Raw genomic sequence first — 13,940 nt, forward strand, 5'->3', positions numbered from 1 at the left:
GAACCAATAAATCGACTGGGCTTCCTTACTGAGCCTAGGTGAGGGGCGTGGGCACGCCTCTCCCAACTGGCTACACCTGGAAAGACAGATGTACCTACCAGGGATGATGATGGGGGATTTCTTGCAGCTGCGTAAATGAAGCCCTGTCCAGGAGGTAGCCCCGCCCCCAGGCCACGTGCAGGGTTGCCAGGTGGTAGGGAGCTGCTGGGTAGTCACAAAAGAATCTTGCTCCCTGCTCCAAAGCCTCTGCGCCTCTGCGCGCTGCTCGGGTGGGTGGGTCCGGGGTAGGATGACCACACAGGGGGACTAGAGCCTTTAACTAGACCAGAGAATGCTATATGAACAGAATCTAAATCTCAGCAGGACTTTTCGGGTCTTCACCCTTAGTCACGATAGCCAAAGGTGCTTGTGGACAGAGTCCGGTGCCATAAGGCCACGTAGGCACAGCTAGCACTGTCTGGGTAACAAGGCAGAGAGGGGAAGGGAGGAGCCTCAGGGAGATCTGGAGAAGCCTGGGAGTGGGAGGAGGAGCGGAGGAGTCTTGGAGGTGCCCTGCTGGGTGAGACATGAAGGCTGCAGAGTGGAGAGGTCCCTGCCCCCAGCCTGATTTCCAAATCCATGGTAAGCCAAGACTTTTTTTTTTTTTCCAATTACATTTCAATTTAGCTCAATTACTTTTCCATTATTGTTCAAGCGACTCCGTTTTAATTGAAGCTGGTGGTTCTTATCTTCCTCACCCCCCCCCCATACAAGGGAGGGGGCAAGGAGGTGGAAGAGGAGAGTTGGAAGGGAGCCTTGGGAGTTGTGGCACCTTAGGTGAGAGGTCAAAGCCAACCTGGAGCTTTGGGACATCTCCCCTCCCCCCCCCCCCCCCGCCCTCCCTGAGTGGCTAAAATGAATCTGCACGGTGACAGAGAAAGACACGACAAAGCAAAGTTGTTGGCCAACCCTGACCGGTACAGTGGGCCACCCCTGTGCCTGGCTTCATTCAATTCCTGCGGTTTCAGTCAACTGTGGTCCAAAACTATTCTCCTGGACTCTTTCAGGAGGGAGATGCTGTGCTCACAGGACTTTTATTGCGATGTGCCGTTACAATTGTTTTATTTACGGTGGTGCATCCTTTCTGTGCCTCCTCCATAAACCAACTTTATGGTGGTGGGCATGCGCACATGGGGGTACCTGTCTCGGGTTTCAGGGGCCTGAAATGGATCCCGGATGATCTCAGGGGACTTTTGGGCTAGACGTGCTTACAGCCGAGATTAATTTAATCCTTAGCACAAGCCCGCAAGGTGCCTCATAGAGGAGGTAAACTAGAGCCTGAAGAAGTGAAGGAGGATTGGTCCTGAGTCTTACAAAGGAGAAATTGCGGCGGGGTGGGGGTGGGGGGCGGGGGGCTGGGGGGTTATCTCAGTGGTGTGGGTCTGAAGCTTGGGTGTTGCCGCAGAGCCCTGTTTTACACACACGATGTTATATCCACGTGCTTTTCCCAGCCCCAGCTCCCTGATCTTCCTCCACTTCCGCCTTTCCAAGCTCTGAGGTCTGTTCCTTTTAACTCTCCTCACCTTCCTCCTCCTCTTTTATCCGTCCTTTCCCTCTTCCTCCAGGGAGACAAAGCTTTAGGCTTGGAAAGATCTGAATGAAGTTACCCACGGGCTACAAGTAAAGCGCTGAGAGTCTCCATGTCCTCTTAACTAGATCTGAACAATACCCCCTTCCTGGGGGTGGGAGTGGGGGGGCTGTGGACAACTAATGAGATGAAGGACCTTAGGAACCGCCCCCCCACACACACATCCTGTTGACCCAACTACAGCAGAGTTCAAGTTGTACCAATGAGTCCAGAGATGTACTCAAATTGCGGGGGGAGGAGGGGAGGGGGAAGGGGGGGACGAAGGGGAGGAGGAAGTGCGGAGGCGGGACCTGGGTCCACTTCCGTTTTGGTTACTTTCCTCTTGCTGTGGTAATACTCCACGCCAGCTTATAGAAGACTTTATTGGGGGCGCTCCAGTTTCAGAGGGTGAGCCCGTGATCACCGTGGCAACAGGATTGGTGCTGGAGCAGCAGCTGAAAACTTACATCCTTATCCCAAAGGAGGAGGCTGCCCGACAGTTTCACCAACTGAGGACCAAGCATTCAAATGTATGAGCCTATGGGAGCCATACCTCACCACCTTAGATGCTGTAGAGGAGGTGAGGGAGGGACATAGTAAGTGATGGTCAGTTCTGTGAGTTTCTTGGGGTAAGCTCATGCCTGTGGCTTCTTTCTCACCCCCCCCCCCCTACATCTCCCTTGTTCTGCCCAAGAGCCCAGTGGAGCCAGAGAGGAAAGACCCTATGATGCGGAGGTGGGCGAGGGGTCAGCAAGCCTCTGGCCTTGTAGTTACGGTACACACATAAGTTTCTCAAATGAAAGGCGCCTTCTGCTAGAGGTAATGGCATGTTAAGCTTTTTGGCTTAACTGTTCTTTCAAGTAGCAGAGCCTGGAGGTCGGTGGAAGTGCTGGTTTGAATGAAAATGGCCCCGACATTGCTTATTGCTTTTATAGAAGGCCTGGTTTCGATTCCCAGCACCTCTGTGGCAGCTACCACCTGTGAATTCTAGGCGGTATAGTGTGTCTAAAGCTAGCTGGGGTACATAAGAGTGCCCCAAAACAAATGCACAGGTAGGCATGGTGGCACACACCTTTTTGCTTGTTTGTTTGCTTTTTTGTTTTTCTGAGACAGGGTTTCTTTATTATACAGAGCCCCTGGCTGTGCTGGACTCACTTTGTAGACCAGGCTGGCCTCGAACTCAGAGATCCACCTGCCTCTGCCTCCCGAGTGCTGCGATTAAAGGCGTGCGCCACCACTCCTGGTGGTAGTACCCACCTTTATCCTAGCAATTGGGAGGAAGAGACAGGTGGGTCTCTGTGAATCTCTGTGATACACAGCTTTGGCTTCATATCAGGTTCCTACTGGCTGCACTGTGAGACCCTGTCTCAATCAATCAATCAATCAATTCACTAATTACCAAAAATGCATGCAAAAATAAATGAGCAACACCATCCTGTATCTAGTATAAATTAAAAAAAAAAATTTAAAGCTGAAAAACCTAGACCCTATGTTTTCTCAGGTGAATACCACCCAACATTAAAAGAACATGTCATGGTTACCCTACAATCTCTTCCTAGAAACAGGAGAGATGGGAATACATCGTGACTGCTCTATGGGGCTGAGATGGCCTCTGTTTTTAAGCAGGAGAAAGACAGGATAAGCAGCCTAAAGACCGCCCGCCATTCCTCAGGAACCTAACAACGTAAAATATTATGCAAAATACAAGGCAGGTGACTGCGTCAATACACAAAAAGAGTTACACACCACAGCAGAATGGGGCTCATCCCGGGAATGTCAGGCTGGCTCGATGTTCAAGAGTCAATCAATGTACTCCATCACATTAACAGCCCACATCCTCCTCTCAAACGGAGATAATAAGTGCGTGGGGCCGTGAGCTGCCGGGCTGTGTGGCAGTTTTCTCCTCAGCGATGGATTATGAACCCAGCCCAGCTGACGTCCCCCTTGGCTCTCTCTCTCTTCATCCCACGTCACTGGCCCAAATGCCGGGGGCCGGGCCTAGAGCCTTCTGCATGCTGGGCGTGGCCATTGAGCTACATGCCAGCCCGTATTTAAAACAGGTGTTTAAAAATTACATAAATTATATCCACACCGGATTGTGCCCTGGGGCTGGGGCTGTAGCTCAGTTGGGAGGTGTAGCCTGCTCAAAGCCCTGGAGTCCATCTCCAGGGCTCCCTCAAGCCAGGCATGCTGGCCCTGAGGAGGCGGAGGCAGGAGGAGGGTTAGAAGTTCAAGGTTATTCTTAGTTACACAGAGAGCGGAGGCCAGCCTGTGGTACATCTGGTAGACACGTGGTACTTATCCATACGGTGACAGTAGTGAAAGTCACCAGGGTCAGGCTGCGGCTCTCACTGCTGTGTGGCCCTCCGCTGCTGGGGAGGTTATTTCATGGTAGAAAATGCGTTTGTCCCCAGATTTGTCACTTGTCACAAGGTCTTGATAGGAGCCTTCCTGTGAATGTCTCTGGGTGTCAATGCGTTGGGGTTTCTCTGGGAGAGGAAGCTGCCTGGTCCTTCCCTGTTCAAAGACTCTGCTCCCCGAGTCCATAGGAGAGGGGACTGCACCTGATGCTGTGGGGTGAGTGCCTGTGCGCCTGTGTGTGTTTCACAAGGTTGGGAAGAAGAGCTGGTCGCCAAATGAAATGCCCACAAGTCCTGACTATGTATGAAACTAAGCGAGCGGAGCCCCCGTGCCATCAAGGAGTGTGTCTGTTGCAAGGATTTAGGGAGCTACTCCTGACACACACACACACACACACACACACACACACACACACGCCCGTGATCTCATCCTCTCTTGGCTTGGCTTCTGCCTGGCCTTCGAAGCGCCTTTCTTTCGCCATATCCTCCCCCAATCCCAGCAACTTGGGAAGGTCTCATGAGCGTGCATGCCTGAGTCTGGTACCCGTGAGGGCCTGGGGACTGCCACTGAGTGAGAAGTCAAGAGAGACGGGAAAATGGAGCCAGGCAGAAGTGGGGACAAAGGGCCAGAGTTTCTCTTAGTTATCTTGGCTGTCCTGGCCTCGCTTTGTAGACCAGGCTGGCCTCGAACTCACAGAGATCCACCTGCCTCTGCCTCCCAGTGCTGGCATTAAAAGCGTGCGCCCCCATGCCCAGCTTTGTGTGTTTATTTTATAGGTTGTCTTCTTGAGGCAGGGTTTCATTATGTAGCCCAGCCTGTCATTTTGTTTTGTTTTTTGTTTTCGTTTTCATTTTTAAAGTTAGAAAAATAACCCCAGCTGGAGAGACATCTCAGTGGTGAAAAGCTCACACTAGTCTTGCAGAGGACCCAAGTTGAGTTCCCAGCACCCACATCAGACAATTTCACAAGTGCCTGTAACTCCACGTCCAGGGGTCAGATGTCATCTTCTGTCCTTTGTGGACACTATACCCACATCATCTGCATCTGCATCTGCATCTGCATGTACATATACACAAAACTAGAAATAAAATCTTATTTAAGTGAAAAATAATGCTTTGCTGCTCAAGAGTTAGGTAACATACAATAATGAGAACAAGATAAAAATCACAGAGGAAACCTAGTGCCATCTGGAAATGGGCACTTCTAGAAGTTTCTTCCTTCTAAATAGACACAGGTATTTCACTGTTCTTAAACGTTTTCTAATTTGTTTTTATTTGATACTAAATGTTGTTTTAAATAAAGTCTTTTTGATAAAAAAGAAAATTAGCCAACTCGTCTTTTTTTTTTTTTTTTTAAATCTAAAAGTGCATGGCATTCCACTCCTCGCTCTGGGCTGGGCACACTAATTTTTGAATGCAGTTCTAACAGTATCTCACAAGTTACCTGTTGGGTGTGACACACACACCCCTTTTATAGGGGTTGCCTAACACCATCAGGAAAACACAGATATTTACACTACATAATAGCAAAATTACAGTTATGAAGTAGCAACAAAGATACTTTTGTTTTTTGTTTTTTGGGTTTTTTTTTGGGGGGGGTTGGTTTTTCGAGACAGGGTTTCTCTGTGTAGTCTTGTCTGTAGTATAACTCGCTCTGTAGACCAGGCTGGCCTTGAACTCACAGGGATCCACCTGCCTCTGGCTCCTGAGTGCTGGGATTAAAGGCCTGCACCACCACCACCGCCTGGCGCAACAAAGAGACTTTTATAGTTGGGGCTCTCCACAACATGAGGAGCTGCGTCAACGGCCCTCAGCATTAGCAAGGTTGAGAACGCTGCTCTAGAACCATTGCTGCAGCTCCTATTTTTTGAGATTTTAATATAATTCTATCATTTTCCTCTTCCTTTTCTTTCCTCCAAACTCTCCTACATATGCCTCCTTGCTCTCTTCAAATTCATGCCTCTTTTTCATTAATATGAATACAAATATATATATTGCTAAATACATAAGTGCTGGCTCATTAAAGTGGTGGTTGTAGGTCCTCCTCCAAGATCCAAGACTTCGCCATCTTTGGGCTGTCATCTTTGGCTGGGCTGTCAGTACCGGGGCCAGCTAAGGATGAGAGCAATAGCCTGGTCCCATATATCCTCCTCCTCCTCCTCTTCTTTCTTTTTTTTTTTTTCAAAGATTTATTTATTTATTATTTATACAGTGCTCTGCCTATTTGTACACCTGCAGGCCAGAAGAGGACATCAGATGACAGATGGTTGTGAGCCACCATGTGGTTGCTGGGAATTGAACTCATGACCTCTGGAAGAGCAGTCAGTGCTCTTAACCACTAAGCCATCTCTCCAGCCCCTCTTCTTCCTTTTTAATGTGCCCTAAGTACCTAACAGCTTTGGCTACCAAGCCAGGCACCCCTCTAGGATAAACAAGGACATGACTTCCCTCTGGTTGAGCTTGTCTTAAGTTCAGTTAGAGAACCGCTGGTTACCGTGGAGCTGTGTGTGCCACGGCTGCACTCTTAGAGTTCTGGAGTCACGCTGCTTTCTTGTGGAGGCTCACAGTCATTACACCTGGCTAGGACTGTCGGTTTCTCCCTCCTTTGGGAGCGTACGTGGCGCCTTCTGGTGCCATGAAAGCCAGTCCTCGGGGAGGAGGCGTTCAGGTCAGTGCCAGCTCAGGGCCTTCTGAGCCATGTATGTAAAGTGCGTGATGTCTTCTGCAGTAGGGACTCACCTTCCACCTCTGGGCAACAACCAAGGGGGCAGGAGGAGTAGCCCGCCACCAAGCCATGCACTAAGCTAGGATGAACAAAGGACTGCCATCAGCCCTGTCCCTTACTATTTAAGGACACCACCACCCACCAGCAAGCTGTCCTGTTGCCTCTTGCCACGGGTGGGGGGACCCCAGACATTCTTAACAAGCAAGAAGAGGGACCAAGGGAGTCAGTTTGCAGCTTCTCGAGATGAGGACGCGAATCCCTATGAGATCTTTAGGGATCATCTCCCAAGTACTAGGGCTACAGACACATTGCTACACCCATGTTAGGGATCATCCTCAGATCCTCTTGCTTGTGCAGCAAGCATTTTCCTGACTCAGCCACTTCCCCAGTCCAGGAACTTGGTCTTTAAGACACTCTTAACGGTTGAAGGCCCATCTTTGGGAAGCCCACTGGGACCCTCTGGGCCTAGACACATAAAGCGTGGGCGGCCTCAGCAGCGGATGGTGGGGCCTGTGGAGATGGGTCTGTCCCCTGCTCAGTCTTTTCCCCCAGGCCCAGGGTTGACAGTCCAGAAAGCTGAGCAGTTGATAGTCCCTGCTTCTCTCTCTTAAAAAAAAAAAAAAAGATAAATAAATAAAACCTACAACTCTATTAAAATAACAGCATGATATAGTTAATTATTCCCCCTAGTAAGTGAAGAACTGCGGGAGCACAGTTCACCCAGCTCCCTGCTGCCTCATCCGGTTTCCTGCCCAGGAGCCTTAAGTGGGTCTGAGGACTGCCCAGGACCAAGCCCAAGACTTGAGACTTTCACCGTCTGGGTCCTCACTGCACTCCCTTCACTGGAAGGATTCTGCATTCTGTACCCTGGGCTGTCTATACCCTTGTCTCTGCCTCCTTACACTCTTCAAGACTGGCAAGCTGAGCTTCCTCCGTGAAGGCAGCTTTGATGGCTGCAGCCTGTGGTTTCTTAAAGTGAGCCCAGGCCGCCAGGCGTGGTGGCTCACGCCTTTAATCCCAGCACTTGTGAGGCAGAGGTAGGTGGGTCTCTGTGAGTTCGAGGCCAGCCTGGTCTACAAAGTGAGTTCAGGACAGCCAGGGCTACACAGAGAAACCCTGTCTCAAAAAAACAAACAAAAAAAGTGAGCCCAGGCCATCAGCATCAGCGTCATATAACATGGTTAAGGAGCACGGCACAACACTGAAAACACTGAAGCCTAGGCATCTTGTGGCCATCCCAGGAGCACTGTCCCTTTGCGACTGTAATGGTTGGCTTTGTCAGCGAAGAGGATCTCGTTGGCATGCTGTCTACACTGGGCTGGCCTATGTGCATCTGTGCAGCGTGTTTTGATTACTAACGTCAGTTGATGTGGTGAGGCTCAGCCCTCTGTGGGCAGCACCCATTCCCTAAGCAGGAGGCCTTGCACTGTGTACGAATGGAGAGGTTGCGCTGATCACGGGCAAGCAACCGAGTGGGAGTGCATGTCACCGCTCTCCACTCGTGACTGTGGGTGTCATGGGACTAGCTGTTTGAAGTTCCTGTCTTGACGTCCCCACAATGGCTGTAACTTGGAATTGCAAGCTGCAATTTTTCTTCTTTTTCTTTCTTTCTTTCTTTTTTTTTTTTTTTTTTTTTTTTTTTTGGTCTGAGTATTTTATCACAACAGAAATGAAACTAGAATAGTAACCAACAGTCCTTCTAGGACCCACTTGGCCTGGGTCTCTCACCTAGACATAGCTGATGCTGGAACGTGAAGGGGCAGTCACACCAGTCTCCTCTCTACAAAACAGCCCAATGCTCAGCCAGCCATGCACAGTGATCTGGGGTTTGGGAGCATGTAGGGAACTCTTTGAGGCTCTCTGAAGGGGCACCCCAACATCAACATCAGGAGAACCCCACCTGAGAGTCCTCAAGGACTCAAGTGCCTAGTGTCCCTTGCCTACCAAAAAAAGTCACTACAAATCCTCTTTAGAGCAAAATGTCCCACCCACCTTAGTCTCCCAGGTGCCTCACCAGCTCTGATCGGACACAAGCCCTTGATGGCGGGGCTGGAGAGATGGCTCAGTGGTCAGGAAATCAAGCACCCTGCTCTTGCAGAGGGCCTGAATTTGGTTCCCACCTTCATGTTAGGTGGCTCACAACTGCCTGTTGCTTCAGTTCCAGGGGTTCAAACAACTCCTTCGGGCCTATTTGGGGAACTGGACTCGAGTGCACTTACCAACGTACATTCACACATATAAAGAATTTTTTAAAAAAAAGAAATACATTAAAAACAATCCTCATAATTGAAGATGAAAAAGTGCTTAAGAAAGCTGAGCGCTATGAGTTAAGGCTAGAAGAGACCATAAATTACAAGACAAATGCCCAAGAGATTCCAGGGCTATCAGATGCAGATTATTAAATAGTCATGCACAAAGCGATGGAAGATACATACATATATATATGTTTGAGGCAGAATCTCATGTAGCCCAGGCTAGCCTCATAGCTACTGTGTGTCTAAAGCTGGCCTTGAATTCTTTTTTAATTTTTTTACATTTATTATCATTGCATGCATGTGCATGGTGGAGTGGGCACGTGTGCCATAGCCTGCACGTGTAGGTCAGAGGATGCCTTCCAGTGGTCAGTTGTCTTCCACATGAGTGGGTCCTAGGGATCGACCTTAGGTCATCGGGCTTGTCCACAAGTGACTTTACCTGCTGAGCCATCTCTGTGGCCTAAGTGCATGTTTCAATATTCAGAAAATATGAGGTCACATCTGTTAGGATTCTGCTTCAGTCTGCCTACCTGTGATGTCATTGCCTACCTGCCATGGGGGCGTGGCCCTGCCCGGTATATAAAAGGACAGACGTACCTTGCCCCTCTCTCTCTTACCTCTTTCTGTCTTCCTGTGTGTGTGTGTGTGTGTGTGTGTGTGTGTGTGTGTGTCTGTCTGTCTGTCTGTCTGTCTGTCTTTCTCTCTCTCTCTCTCTGGGGTACCCCTGCCCCCTTTCCTTCTCTCCCCATGCTCATTTAATAAACGTCATATATTCTAACATCTGTTACCTTGGCATCTTATTCTCTTATTATCTTATTGCCTTATATCTTATTATTAAACATAAAAACATCACTGTTTCTTCCAACCCTTAGATACCTGTCACCCAATCAGAAAACAATCATTGATCCCAAACATTTGTGAATCCTACCAAAACAAAAAAAACAAACAAAACAAAACAAAAACAAAAAAATTAATAATAATAAGCCTAATCCATACACAAAAACATGTTTTTAGCCTCCACACTTTTAAAATTTTGGACAGGGAGTCTGGGAGTGGTGGTGCACACTTTTAACCCCAGCACTTGGGAGGCAGAGGCAAGTGGATCGCTGTGAGTTCAAGGCCAGTCTGGTCTACAAAGTGAGTCCAGGACAGCCAAGGCTACACAGAGAAACCCTGTCCTGAAAAAAAAATTTTTTTTTCAGGACAGGGTTTCATGCAGTACAGGCTAGTCAGCAAGTTCCTAAGAAGCTGAGGATGGCCCTGATTCCTCCCGCCTCTGAGAGCTCTGCAGTCACAGGCACCTGGCTCCATGGCTAATTTATACACACCAGGCCAGCACTCAACCTCCTAGGCTAAGTCACCCGCTCTTCGGGCCACTCCCCCTTACCCTGTCCCTTGTGCCTTGTCTTGGGACCGCCCCCATGAGCACAGGCACAGTCCCTACAGAATTCCATCATGATGGCTGCGCCACCATCTCTTACAGTCAGGACTCCGATGAGCCACATGACGTGGCTTGAACTTTATCTTTGAGAGTGCTCAGATAAGATCCTTGGATGTGGGTCCTTTCTTCTGGGGGTGGCAGAGTAGATGCGAGGATTGTCAGCCTCCTCCCCGTAGACTGGGGAGTCAGCAGTAGACCTCTTCAGGGAGCTGCCCTGCACTGAACGCCAGCCAAAGCCAGCTTCCTCCTTGGGAGAGGAGAATCCACAGGACACCTCGCCCCAACGACAGGTGTCTGGCCGGCCCAATGTTCCCATTAAACTTCCCAAGTACAAAGCTCTTGTCTCAGAGCTTTCCAGGGCACCAGATCACAAAGACCCAGTACAGAGGAAAATATCCTCATAGGAATCAAAGGACCTGCATTTCCGTGCGCTGGGGTTTGGGTAGATGTCTGGTATTTTCAAAGGAAAGCACAAAAGAACATGCATACAGTAGGCATGCAATAAGTGCTGGAGGATCTCTTCCACCTGACCAAGGAGAGAAAGGGCTTTCTGCAGGTCTCAGGCCTTTCTGGCACCACTGTAGGGTGAGCAGGATGGAGACTGTCTTACTATATTGCCAGGGTAGGGGGAGGTATCCAGGTGGGTGCCCCCTCCCCCCCACCACCTCCCCCACCACCCCATGCCCACTTTGAATATGAGTAAACCTCTCTGGTCTGGGGTTGAGACAGGAGTAGGGGAGGGAAGGGTAGGCAGGGGCAGCTTTCCCACCCCCTCCTCCCTGCTACTCAGAGAGGAGGGCCAGCCAACACCACGCCCTCTTTCTTCACCCCTCTCCTGCTCTCACGTTAAACCCAGGCTGCCAGCCCCTCCCTGGCCAGGCCAACCTTGGCATCTTCACATAGGTCCTTTGCAAAGATTCTGCAGTTTGGGTCCCCGCAGGAGAAGAGGTGTGAGGTGTTGCCAGTCTCTCATGTGCACCCCAGACTCCCCTTCCTGACCACTTTGACTTTCTCCTGGATGCTTTGGAGGCCCTCAAGGCTGGTAATCTGCTAGACTCTGCTCCACAGGGAGAGGAGTTCAGATAGCTTTTGGGCCGCACCAGCTCTTGCTAGGCGTCTGAAATGTCCGCTGGATTTTCACACTGCACAAAAATAACTGTGCACTAAAATAAACTTTAATAACAGCCTCGTTTATCTGAACCCAGCTAGATTCCGCCAGGGTCCTGAAGCTCCGTGTACCTCTTCGTGGAGAGCCCCCCACCCCACTCTCTCTCCATCTTCCACCCAAGCGCCCCTCCTTTAGGAGGCTCTTCAGCTCTTCTCAGGAGAGGTGTAGTCCCTCTGTTGCCCTCAGCAACAGCCACTGACATTCAGGCTCTCAGGTTGAATTCTGTCCCCCTCAGATGCGCTCGTTGACACTGTAACCACCGCTCCCTGCACCTTGGCCCTCTCAGAAGCAGGATGTTAAATGTGCCCAAGAGTTAGGATGAGGTCATCCAGGAGTGGGCAGGGCCCGTGTCAGGTACTCCCAGGACCTTTCAAAAAGATGGCCTGGGGAAGAAAAGGACATTCAGGGGAGAAGCTGGTATGCAAATGAACGTCCAAGATGGTGGTAAAGCAGACCCCGGGAGAGGGGGGAGCTGCTGCTCCTGCTCAGTCCTCGGAAGTCGCACACTACCACCTTGTCACCTTACCCACCAGAACCGTCCCGGACAGAAGGTCTGCTGTTAAGTCAGCCTGGCGTTTTGCCTGTGAGCACTGTGCAAGTCCACCTGTGCAGGCTGGGGCATCACCCCTCACAGAGATGCAGCATGAGCTCCCGGCTACCACCTTTATTTACACTAGGGGAAACTAAGCCTCAGAGCTGGTTCAAGGGCAGAAGTGTCTTTGCTCTAGAGCTCTCCCCCACTCCACCACCTTTTTTTTTTTTTCCTGAGACAGGGTCACATGTAGTCCATGTTGGCCTTGAACTTGCTATGTAGCAGAGGATGCCTTTGAACTCCTGATCCTCCTGCCTCCCTCCCCAGTGCTTGAATTACAGGTATGTGTGACCATGCCCAGGTTATATAGTGCTGGGGATGGAACCCGGGGCCTCATGCATGCTAGGCAAGCACTCTACCAACTGAGCCACATCCCAGCCGGGGAGATCGTGTTCTTAACCAGTAGCCTGCATGTCCGTATATTCTAATAATTATTAATACCTAATAATGGCACCATAGAATGACTCCTCCAGACTCTGATGGCCCCCACAGCACCATGAGGGAGAAAGAATCTCCCAACCCCTCGGGGACTGCCCCAGCTCCCAGCCATACAGAACCAGGGCCAGGGCTCAGTGCAGGGCCTCCTCACAGTTCCAGGCAGATGTGCACAGCTACCTACTGGCCCAACTCCTTACAGCCTGACAGAGCTCTGGCCGCTCACCCGTACTCTGTGCCCAAGAGGATGCCATGTCCTCGCCGGGGGCCCCATAGCTGCCTGTGGGAAGAGAGACCCCACGTGCGCCTGAGAGGTGACGCAGCAGCCTCCTTGACTCTCATAACCACATTTCATCCCCAGCCCTCCCGTATCGACAGAATCCTCATCTCAGCCTGCTAAATGCCTGCCTCATTTTCCACTCTATTGACAGACTCCATTTGACTTAACTGGCCCCCATCGCGCAGCAATTGGAAGGCTTCTTGTGGCTCTAAATGATGGGGAGGAGCAGACATCAGGCCTGGGCTTCCGCGGGCACATCCCAGGAATAGGGCTTTCCCGTCACCACAAGGGCCTGGACAGCTGGGAGAGAGAGGGGGCTCAGTGGGCATCACTCTGTCCTCAGCTACCTCCTGCCCTGCCACCACCCCCTGACCTTACCCACCCCACGCCCTCTGACCTTACATATCAGTCTTACCCACCATGCCCATCCCCTGACCTTACCCGCTCCACCACACCCTGACCTAACCCACCTGAAGCTTCTAGGACTGAGGTGAAATTTGGGGGGATCATATGCTGGGGGAATTCAGCTACAAACAAAGAAGCTAATGTTCCAGAGTGGACAGATAGGTAGACATGTAGGCAGGGGTCTGTCCCACAGGTGGAGGAGCACTGTGGTAGCTGGGAAGGAGTGTGGGTGACTTCAGTGATGTGATCCAAGGATGCCCGTCTGGGAGGGACACCTGAACAAAGGAAAAGATGTGGGCATGTGGGGACAGAACGCTCCATGCCAAGAGAATAGTGAGTGCAAATGTCCCGAGGCAGGAGAAGCAATGACAATGCGCCAATACAGCCAGAGCGAGCAAGGTGACACATCAGGCAAGACTTCAGAACCTGCCTGGGAGCTTTGGCTCTTGGGCTGGACCATGTAAATGGGTTCGTTCGTAGAGTGCAGCATGAACTGGTTTACTGTCAGAGATCCCTCTGGCTGCCGTGAAAATATCCTGGGCAGGGAAGCGGGGCACACAGGGGACAGAAGGAGAAACAGATGTGATAAATTCAGGCAAGGAACAGTGTAGTTTTGAACAGATGGTGATGATGAAGCCTGTGTGAGCACACATGAGTACACACACACACACAC

General features: G+C 50.6%; 1 long non-coding RNA gene across 2 annotated transcripts in view; it reads left to right on the forward strand.

Moving 5' to 3' along the window:
- The first annotated feature begins 353 nt into the window (after positions 1 to 353).
- Positions 354 to 13,940, forward strand: part of LOC311580575 — a 62,219-nt gene continuing 48,632 nt past the window's right edge. For both annotated transcript variants that reach the window (XR_014773514.1, XR_014773515.1), the window contains exon 1: positions 354 to 621. This is a non-coding gene — a long non-coding RNA (uncharacterized lncRNA). The remainder of the gene's footprint in view (positions 622 to 13,940) is intronic.

Source organism: Acomys minous (genome assembly GCF_964271855.1).
Source record: "Acomys minous genome assembly, chromosome: 13".
NCBI classification, from domain to species: domain Eukaryota; kingdom Metazoa; phylum Chordata; class Mammalia; order Rodentia; family Muridae; genus Acomys; species Acomys minous.